General features: G+C 31.8%; 1 pseudogene; it reads right to left on the bottom strand.

Annotated features, from left to right (window-relative positions):
• Positions 1-213: 213 nt before the first annotated feature.
• On the bottom strand, positions 214-7,239 carry LOC119191581 (annotated as a pseudogene).
• Between the last annotated feature and the right edge of the window lie 1,606 nt (positions 7,240-8,845).

Raw genomic sequence — 8,845 nt, 5'->3', positions numbered from 1 at the left:
TTTATTTCTATATTTCAACGCCAATATTATCTAGCGTAGGGTATAAGTAACATAAAAAAAAAACTTTCAAAATTAAATCATAATAACATTTATTTATGGAGATACTATTTTATAAATAAAGATTTTTATTTACATTAGGTGTCCCTTATTAAAAATAGGACAGATTAAATTAAGAAAGTCGGTGGGACACACACAAGGATTTTAAGAGATAAATTATTCGTCATCTCCGGATTTTACTGTGTTATTCCTTTTAATTTCCACGTACATTGGAACATATGTTGGTTTACGAAAACCACTTATGACTAATTCAAGTCTCCTTTTTCTACTACTCTCTGGAGTGATATTTAAAGCTCTTAAATTTTGACTGATGGTTCTATAATGACCGTTTATTTGGGGAACGTATGTCTGAACTGTTGTTGTATCTTCAAATTCTTCAGTTGTTTCAATTGTTGCTTCCATCGTGGTTGTTTTGGTAACTTCATTCTTGGAAGTTACAATATGCGTGTTTGCATTATCTTCGTCATTGTCTTCTCTGAAATTTCTTCTATTTGCAATTGCATCTCTGTTTCGTAACTTGATGTATTCTTGAGGTATTTTAGCATCTTCGTGGTTGAATTTTAATATGTCCGATGGACTTGTGAATGAATTTACTTCAGGAATAACTGTTGTTTCGAAGAAAGGCAACATTGTTGTCACTTTTGGTAACGGAGGAGTTGTTGTTCTGTCTTGTATTGGTATGATACCAGAACTGCCGACATGAAAATCTTCAACTTGTGATGTAGATAGAACAAGAGGAGTTTCAGTTGAATAAGGCTGGGTAGGCTCTATTAATATAGGTTTAAACGGTTCCGTTGTTGTATCATCTGGAACTTGTTTAGTATTTGCCTCTGTTTTAATATCTGGAGAATATACTTTTACATGTACAATCATATTCGTTCCTGCTGCTTCTTGATCATTTTTATCAATATCCAAGGATACCGTATTATTCTTCATAAATGTTTTAGTATTATTTTGGTACAATATTCGAGATTTTCTACGTATAAATGTACGCCGTATAGGTACTGTTGGTTTTCTTTTAAAATGTGCCGTAGGTCGGGATGTGGTAAAGTATATTTTATTTAAATTTACTTGCGATTTATTTAAATTCACTCTACTTTTAACACCTACATCGGTAGCAGATTTTAGAGGGAATAAATTTAACATAACACTAAATGATTTTGTTGTTGATGGTAGTTCAGTAGTGTGAACCACATTAGAGGCACTATTAGTTTTTTCTTCACAGTTATGACCAAAACAATTGTTACTATTACTCATAGTTTTAAAGTAAGGTGGTATTGTAGAAATTTCGGGAATTGGTGTAGGAACTGGCGAAAATCTGAGAAACCATCAGCCAATAGATTAACTTCACCAGGATTTTCAGGCTTGAAAAGGAATAGTGGATCTGACTGGTGGTTGGAGTGAGATATTTCTGATTTAACAGTGCTTTGTAAAACTAGATCTACTTTCGTTTTCGGCCCATTTCCTTCACTTACATTTATCATTGGCTCCACATACATTCCAGTAAATGCTATATGGGTACTAGGCGTTTTAGTATGCATATCTCCAACTTTTGCGTTGATAGTTTTCTCCAGGTACTTAATAATTTGCCTTATATTTTGTAACCTTTGTGCGTTACGATATTTCTCAACCACGTTCTAGAACCGTACCTTTTACTAAACGGCAAAGGCGTTGGACTTCGATATTCAAAGAAAAACGGTCTTGGACTAGTCCGTCTAACGTCATTAGTTCTATAGTTTTTGGTGGTAAATTATGAATATGGTTGTTATGTTTACTAGCGGGTATTACTTCGAGTGTCGGATCGAGGTAGCTATTTTCTTGCATAGCGTTAACGAGTAGCGGCATTCGTTCGTAATAATCTTGGTCGAAACCGAAGTAGCTTCGGTCAAGTCGGTCTGCTATGGGTTGATCATAGATATTTCCCTCCTTGGCATTGTTATCAACTCTCCTATTTTGTACTAAACTCCATTCTACTGCAATCCCGTATTCATAGATAAGTAGAATTACCTGAAACACATTATTTCGTTATTAGCCTTTATATGTATGTATATGTTTTACTATTAATTATTAAAAGAGACGAGATATCTACAATACGGGAAATATAATTATTGCTCTACATATTAAATATATAAATAAAACTAAATAATATATATAAAAAACTTTGTGTTGAATTGCATTTTCAATTTAATTATTTTAAAAGTAAGATATATGTATTTCAAGGTGTGAACTAAACATATAAAAATAAAATAAATAAATGATGATCATTAAAAATTAAAATACAAAACGCAATAAAAATATTTATCTAAATTTATTTGTTACTTTGTGAGGGCATACATGAATTATACATTTTTGTATTAAAAAATTAGTTATTTTATGTGCTAATAGTTTCAAAAGATTGCTAATCTGTGATGAGATACTAAATATTAGGGAAGTCATAAAGGTTATTGTTCACATTAAAATCATAATCGTGAGTATCATCTTGCTTCCAATCGTTTCTTTGTATTTCCAAATAACCAGATCTAGATTGAGGCAACATTGAACCTGGTGTCGTCGCTACGTTTTCTTTACTTTCCACAACTTCCATAATTTCCTCGTGCTTTGGAATATCTGTCGGAGTAGGGGTTGTATCCGTCTGATTAATTGTCGGGCCTTCTGAGAATTTTGAAGTTTGTTTCAATTTGTATTCTTCAAAAAAATCGTCATCCTGCACCTTCTCATCATATCCAAATTGATTTTCACCATGAATGATAGCATATGATTTATAAACTTCAGTAGACTTTTCAATTTTTGGTGTTTTTGTTTTTTCCTTTCGCAATTTTATATTTGGCTTACTGTTTATTAGTTTTTGTAAAAACATACTTCCTATTTTGTTTTCGAACGAAAATTCATTATTTCTGTATTTTTGAACTGGAAGCGAAGGAACAGTGATATCGCTAAATGCTTTTATAATATTGTTTGTTACAACTTCATTTACCTTATTCTTTAATTTCTTTGCATTATTATTATGGGAAATTATTTCACTTTTAATTAACTTTAAATTATGCATATCCAAGGCGTCATACTTAGTAGCAATCTTTTGAGTAGTGATAAAATAATCGTCGTATTCTTCGTTGCTAAGAATAGATTTATTCATTATTTTATTTGTAGCTATGGTAGGTTTGGAAAGTTCAAAATCATTTTGAAATTGTTGATACATTAAATTTCTGGATTTGTCATTAACAGAAGTCATAGGCTTTGTGGTATGAGATTTAATACTTTTAGGTTCAGTTGCTTCTAAGAAGTTTTTTACTGTAGTTGGTTTTTCGTAATTATCTATTCGATTTTCTGTTGAATCCATTTTATGATTTTTATTTTTATTTAAATTATTATTAAGAGGTAAACTTACTCTTTTGCTTTGCATATAATGTTTTATTAAACCTCCTTTCACTTTATTTTGGTTTGATAAATAGGCCTTCTCTGAAGTGGCCTTAATTTTTTCTATGAAAGTAGGATTTGTAATTGCATTAATTGGCTTTAAGGTGGTGAATCTTGTTGTTGCAACTTTTTTATTCATTTTCGGAGAGAATTTAATTATCTTTGTTGGATTCCCTTTGTTACATAACGTTGACAAAGACATTTTTGAATAAGGTATCAATTGATTCAAATTACTCATTAACTTGGTTATTAATTCACCCAATTTTATGGGGCATTTACAGTTTTTAGTTTCAACCACTGGAGGTGTTTTTACATTTTTTTGCATATTGGGGACGGGATGTTTTTCTTTTAATTTGTATCGTTTACTTATAATTGACGCAGTGCTGGGCTCAAAAGGTTTTTTGGTTTGTGACTCTCTTTTCATCATGGGTAGATTAGATCCAGGGCCAACTTTATCGTTTATCATCTTTTCAAAATAATTCAAAATCCGTTTGTAATCTCTTATCTTTCTTATTTTAGTCATATACTCTAAATTTCTTGTTGGTTGATAATACACTATCGGTGATGATTTAAATTCAATGGCATAGACTCTCGACGTAGGAGACTTAAACCAATTCCTAGGGTCAGAGAAATATTTTTTCATATTGTTGTTCTGTAGTATCACTTGGTTCGTAAATTGGGTTTGCACTCGTATAATCTTCTATGACCTTCTCGAAAAATATGTTTTGTTTCAATGCTTTTATAAGTATCGGCAGCAGTTTAATTGTAGATTGGTCCAAATTAAGTTTGGTTTTGGAGTATTTGGCATCAAACGGAATGGTGTCTGCTGAATCATTGATAAAACCAAGCCAATTGGGTTTCGTGTAGCTTCTATTCTTGTTACTTCCAGATATAATGCTGTATTCGTAGACGAGAAGAACGCTCTGTAAAAAAAATATAGCATTTAAATACAACATATTAAGATTTTAAAGTGGGAAAAATATCTTATCTATGTTATTTTTATTGCAATTTTCATGTTAAAGCGATCAAAATATATACTTTTATTTTCTTTGTAAATATGTCATTATAATATTATTAAGTGATGCATATAAAGAAGACAGTTATAGTTTAGTAATAGTGCTATGTATTAATAAACAACGAAATAGATTCTAACTATTACCTATAAACAAAATATATTGCATCAGTAATTACTTACCTTCCATATTTTAAGCTTTGACAGTAAATGAGAAAGGAAGTTACACAATCTAAACAAATAACTACTATGTTAATTCTGTGGTAATAGCATTTTCAAATCAGACACAAAGAGTTCTACACGCAACATTTCAATAGTAGGCATGTCGAAAATTATAATACTCGAAATTTTCAAAAGTCACGCCACTGATTTCTTTAACAAAATTGCAAGTACTTACATTTCATAATTGAAATGTGTTAGAAATAAACTTTTTAGTTTTTCTTTGAATTTCAAACGTCGCAATTATTTTTATGTTGCAAATGTGAAATAAGAAATGAGCTACATATTGCTGCCAATTTTATCACACACACACGCCTATTCTTCCCGATGGGGTAGGCAAAGGCGCAACCAATGCACCCACTTTCGTGCATTCCCGTGTGTATTCCGTCCCATGTGATAGGGGGCGAACCTATCGCCATATCATTCAAGAACCGGCCTGATGCTGAGTAGAGTAATCCAATATCATTTCACCCGACCCAGGATCGAACCCGAGACCTCAGCACTGCAGTCGACTGACGCTACCGAGACAGTAACCAATTTTATCACTATGTAAAGTGAGCCATTTAAACAATGTGTTGCCAATGTGAAAATTGCGTAAAGTACGCTATAAAATATAGCTTCCTTATTACGTTTGAATAGGCTATCGGGGTTGCCAAACAGTTAAGTACTCTATCTATGTGTAAAAGTTTGCAATACACATAACATTCTTTCTAAGTTAACAAGTAGCTGGCTTGTTCGATAAGGTTATGAAATATATACAAAATGAACAGTTTAAAAACAGAGGAAGTTATTTAGAGAAATGTTTGGATTTTTTATGAAACCAACAATTCCTTAGAGATTACAATTATTTTATTTATTTATTTATTTCACTTTGTACACATGGTATACAGGCGGATTTAATGCCATGGGCATTCTCTCCCAGTCAACCTTGGGTGGTGTAGAGAGGATTATTATTATTATTATCTTCCTATAATTTATTTTTATTCTAGTATGTAAACTGTCTTTACTTTAGGTGAAGTAAAATGAAGTGAAACGTAAGAAAAATTTCGTCCAGCAATAATTTAAATGTTCTCAGTGTCTCACTGAACCCAAAGGTCGTCATCACGCGGCGTTTACGAGCGCTAATAGCAGCTTTCTCGTGTTATCACGGCACCATGCGTATGCGCATCCACCATGACGCACCACGCGACGCGGTGTGGATGAAATCTTACACTTTCCGTAATTTGATGTAATCTAAACTTCCGTGACTTTGACTGACATAAAGCCTACAGCGTAAAAGATTATAAATTCGAAAGAAATTAAATTTACAACTGGTTATTTATACCAGTTTTTTAAAGGAAATAAAGAAAACTGTAACCGTATCCGTGGATTTTTAATACATTTTGCACTGCATTCCTCTATAGAAAACATAATATATGCTGTCCAACTAGATCAAGAAAATTGGAAACTATCCTTTTTGAAGCATATTCTATATATAATATATTCTACTTATTAGAATAAGATAATGATTTTCTACTGAGCTCATACTCATACACATTGTATAAATACGCTAACAAGAAATAATTGTCGATTTAAATAATAAACAGATTGTAATTGTTCAAAACCCAAATATGGCGTGATAGTAATAAAATAATTACAAAAATGTCTACAACTACAAAAGAAATAATTACATTTTAGTTTTTTGATTCTATGTATTCTAGAATTAAGCTATGTTTTGAAATGCGTCGATTTATCAATAATGATTGTTTGTTCGTTGTTTAATAAACAATGCCTATCTAACTGACAGTATTTATCATCGTAGTTGAATTAATGTTGCTGCTATTTGAATAAAATTTGCCGATTCAGAAGTAATTGGTGGTACAATTTTGAATTTATTAAGAATAAATCAATTCTAAAATTGATGTGAACAAATTATAGAAGTTATTTCTTTCTACTTATACTCGCGAAGATTTGTAATTATCACAGGACTACATTTTGTGTTTATTCTCTACTGAAGTAACTTGTCTGTAAATCTTTCTAAAATAAATAAATAAATACTTGGTGCTAATTACAGTGCAATCATTTTATAAGCTGACGTGTAGAGCAATCTAGTAACAAAAATTTAAAAATCCTGAAAATAATTAATATATGAAAATATTTTACTTTTAACCTATCAATTGTACTCAGGCTCACAAATCCTTTATCACACAAAAACACATACAACAACTAAACAATTACCAAAAATATTTTTTCCCAAAAGTATGTTTAATATCTATTACTAAATACGAAAACACAAAAAGCTCCCATTAACCTTAATAAAATGTAAACAAATATTTTATTAACCTACCACTACAACGGTAACAGTAATAGCTGTGGAGACAGCAGCGCACGCGCACCCCTGTCGGATCTGTCGCTTCCTGGACAGTCTCAGGAACTCTTCAGTCCTAGCGTCGATGGTTCTGTAGAGGCCGAACTGCGTGATCCCCGAGGACCCGTCACTGGACATGTTTCACATTGCTAGCGCACCACAGACTGAGTTGACGAGCGTCGCTTGTGCAGGCGCATGAAACTGTAGTGTGGATTCTTGTGACTGTTTCCTTTGGTGGTGGTATGCGTGTTGGTAAGTTATCGATGGTAATTCAAAATAAAAATTGTGGCAATCAAGAATGGAGTAATTTATTTTCATTTATTTATACATCGTAATATATTTAGTATATATTAATATACCATATACATAATGTTAAATCGTTTGAAATAATGACTTTATAGTACTGAAGTCAAGTGTTGGTGATGTTCTCATCATTTCTTATTTCCAGCACAGCCATAGTCTCTTCAGATTTAAGTGGCACTTCAAAACGACTATATAGTTTAACACACCATCGCACAAATAGGACATTGCAAAATGTGATATTAAAAGCTTTTAAATATTTTGTAAGGTTACTATAATCGGTGAAGTTAATAAATGAAATGATCATACGACGTGAGTCTTATACCTCCTACTGCATACTAATATAACTAATGTGAAACTTTTTGGTTATAAGAAGTAAATTCAGAAAGTATTGAATGGATTAGAATGTTTGTTACTCCGATCATGTTTTGAACATTACACCAGCATTCAAATAAAACTATTTTGTGGATTTTATCGCGGTATACATATCATAATTTTCTCTATGTTTCGAAGACTGTAGGTTCGTAGTCACGGGGTAGACTGAGATACATCGGTATACCAACCAAAGTCCGTAGTGGCCTTCCTCGGCACGTACGAAACGTTCCCTGGATAAACATATATAAATTATAAAATTTGGGTAACATCAACAGTGATGTTCTGAACTTTACGCTGTCTTATATCGAATTAATCCTTTTACAAACGAAGCCGCGAGCATATTGGCGGTTGATGTGCTAATTGACTTAAACGACATATTTATCGAAAAAAAATTAACTACATTAAAAAACCTAGAAAAAGTTCTTATTTTAAATATGCATAAAACTTAGTGTCGCATAAAATGTCGCCTAAGTCGACTAACCTGTCTACCGTCGATATAGTCTTTTTAAACATCGATATCGATAACAGCCCAACACTATCCTTGCGTACTGAAGCGTTCGAGTCGCGGCCAGCGCACTCGCGATTTATTCTCCACCGACAAGTGAAAATGTACATAACGCTTAATTTATTCATACACGTCGCATTTAATGGCGATTCTGCTATCGCTATTGCTATATCATATAATTAAAGCCTCCATTAGCCTTTTACTGTTACTGTTATGTTATATTCATTTTTTGATGTTAGTGTTGCGAGACGGATGTTATGTAATGTTTAGATAATAATTATTTTGATGATGATTTATTATATTTATGACATAATTCGGATATTGTATTTAAAATTCAATGAGCCTACATATAAACTATTAATACATTCTGACGATCTAAAAATCAGCTCTAAAGATGTTATATACTTTATTGGTTTTTCTTTGAAAGTACTATGCTTTTAGGCAATAGAAGGAATACTGAAATAAATTGAATATCATTTTTATAATAATTTATAATTTGTTTAAGCAATTCGATGGCCATTCTCAAAACGTAAAATAATTAATTTTCTAATTAGTTTAATACGTGGAGAATTCAAATTACAATTCATTTTCATAAATATTCGTTATTACGTTACTT

Source organism: Manduca sexta, unplaced genomic scaffold, assembly GCF_014839805.1.
Source record: "Manduca sexta isolate Smith_Timp_Sample1 unplaced genomic scaffold, JHU_Msex_v1.0 HiC_scaffold_167, whole genome shotgun sequence".
NCBI classification, from domain to species: Eukaryota; Metazoa; Arthropoda; class Insecta; order Lepidoptera; family Sphingidae; genus Manduca; species Manduca sexta.
This window is presented reverse-complemented; position numbering and strand designations above follow the sequence as displayed.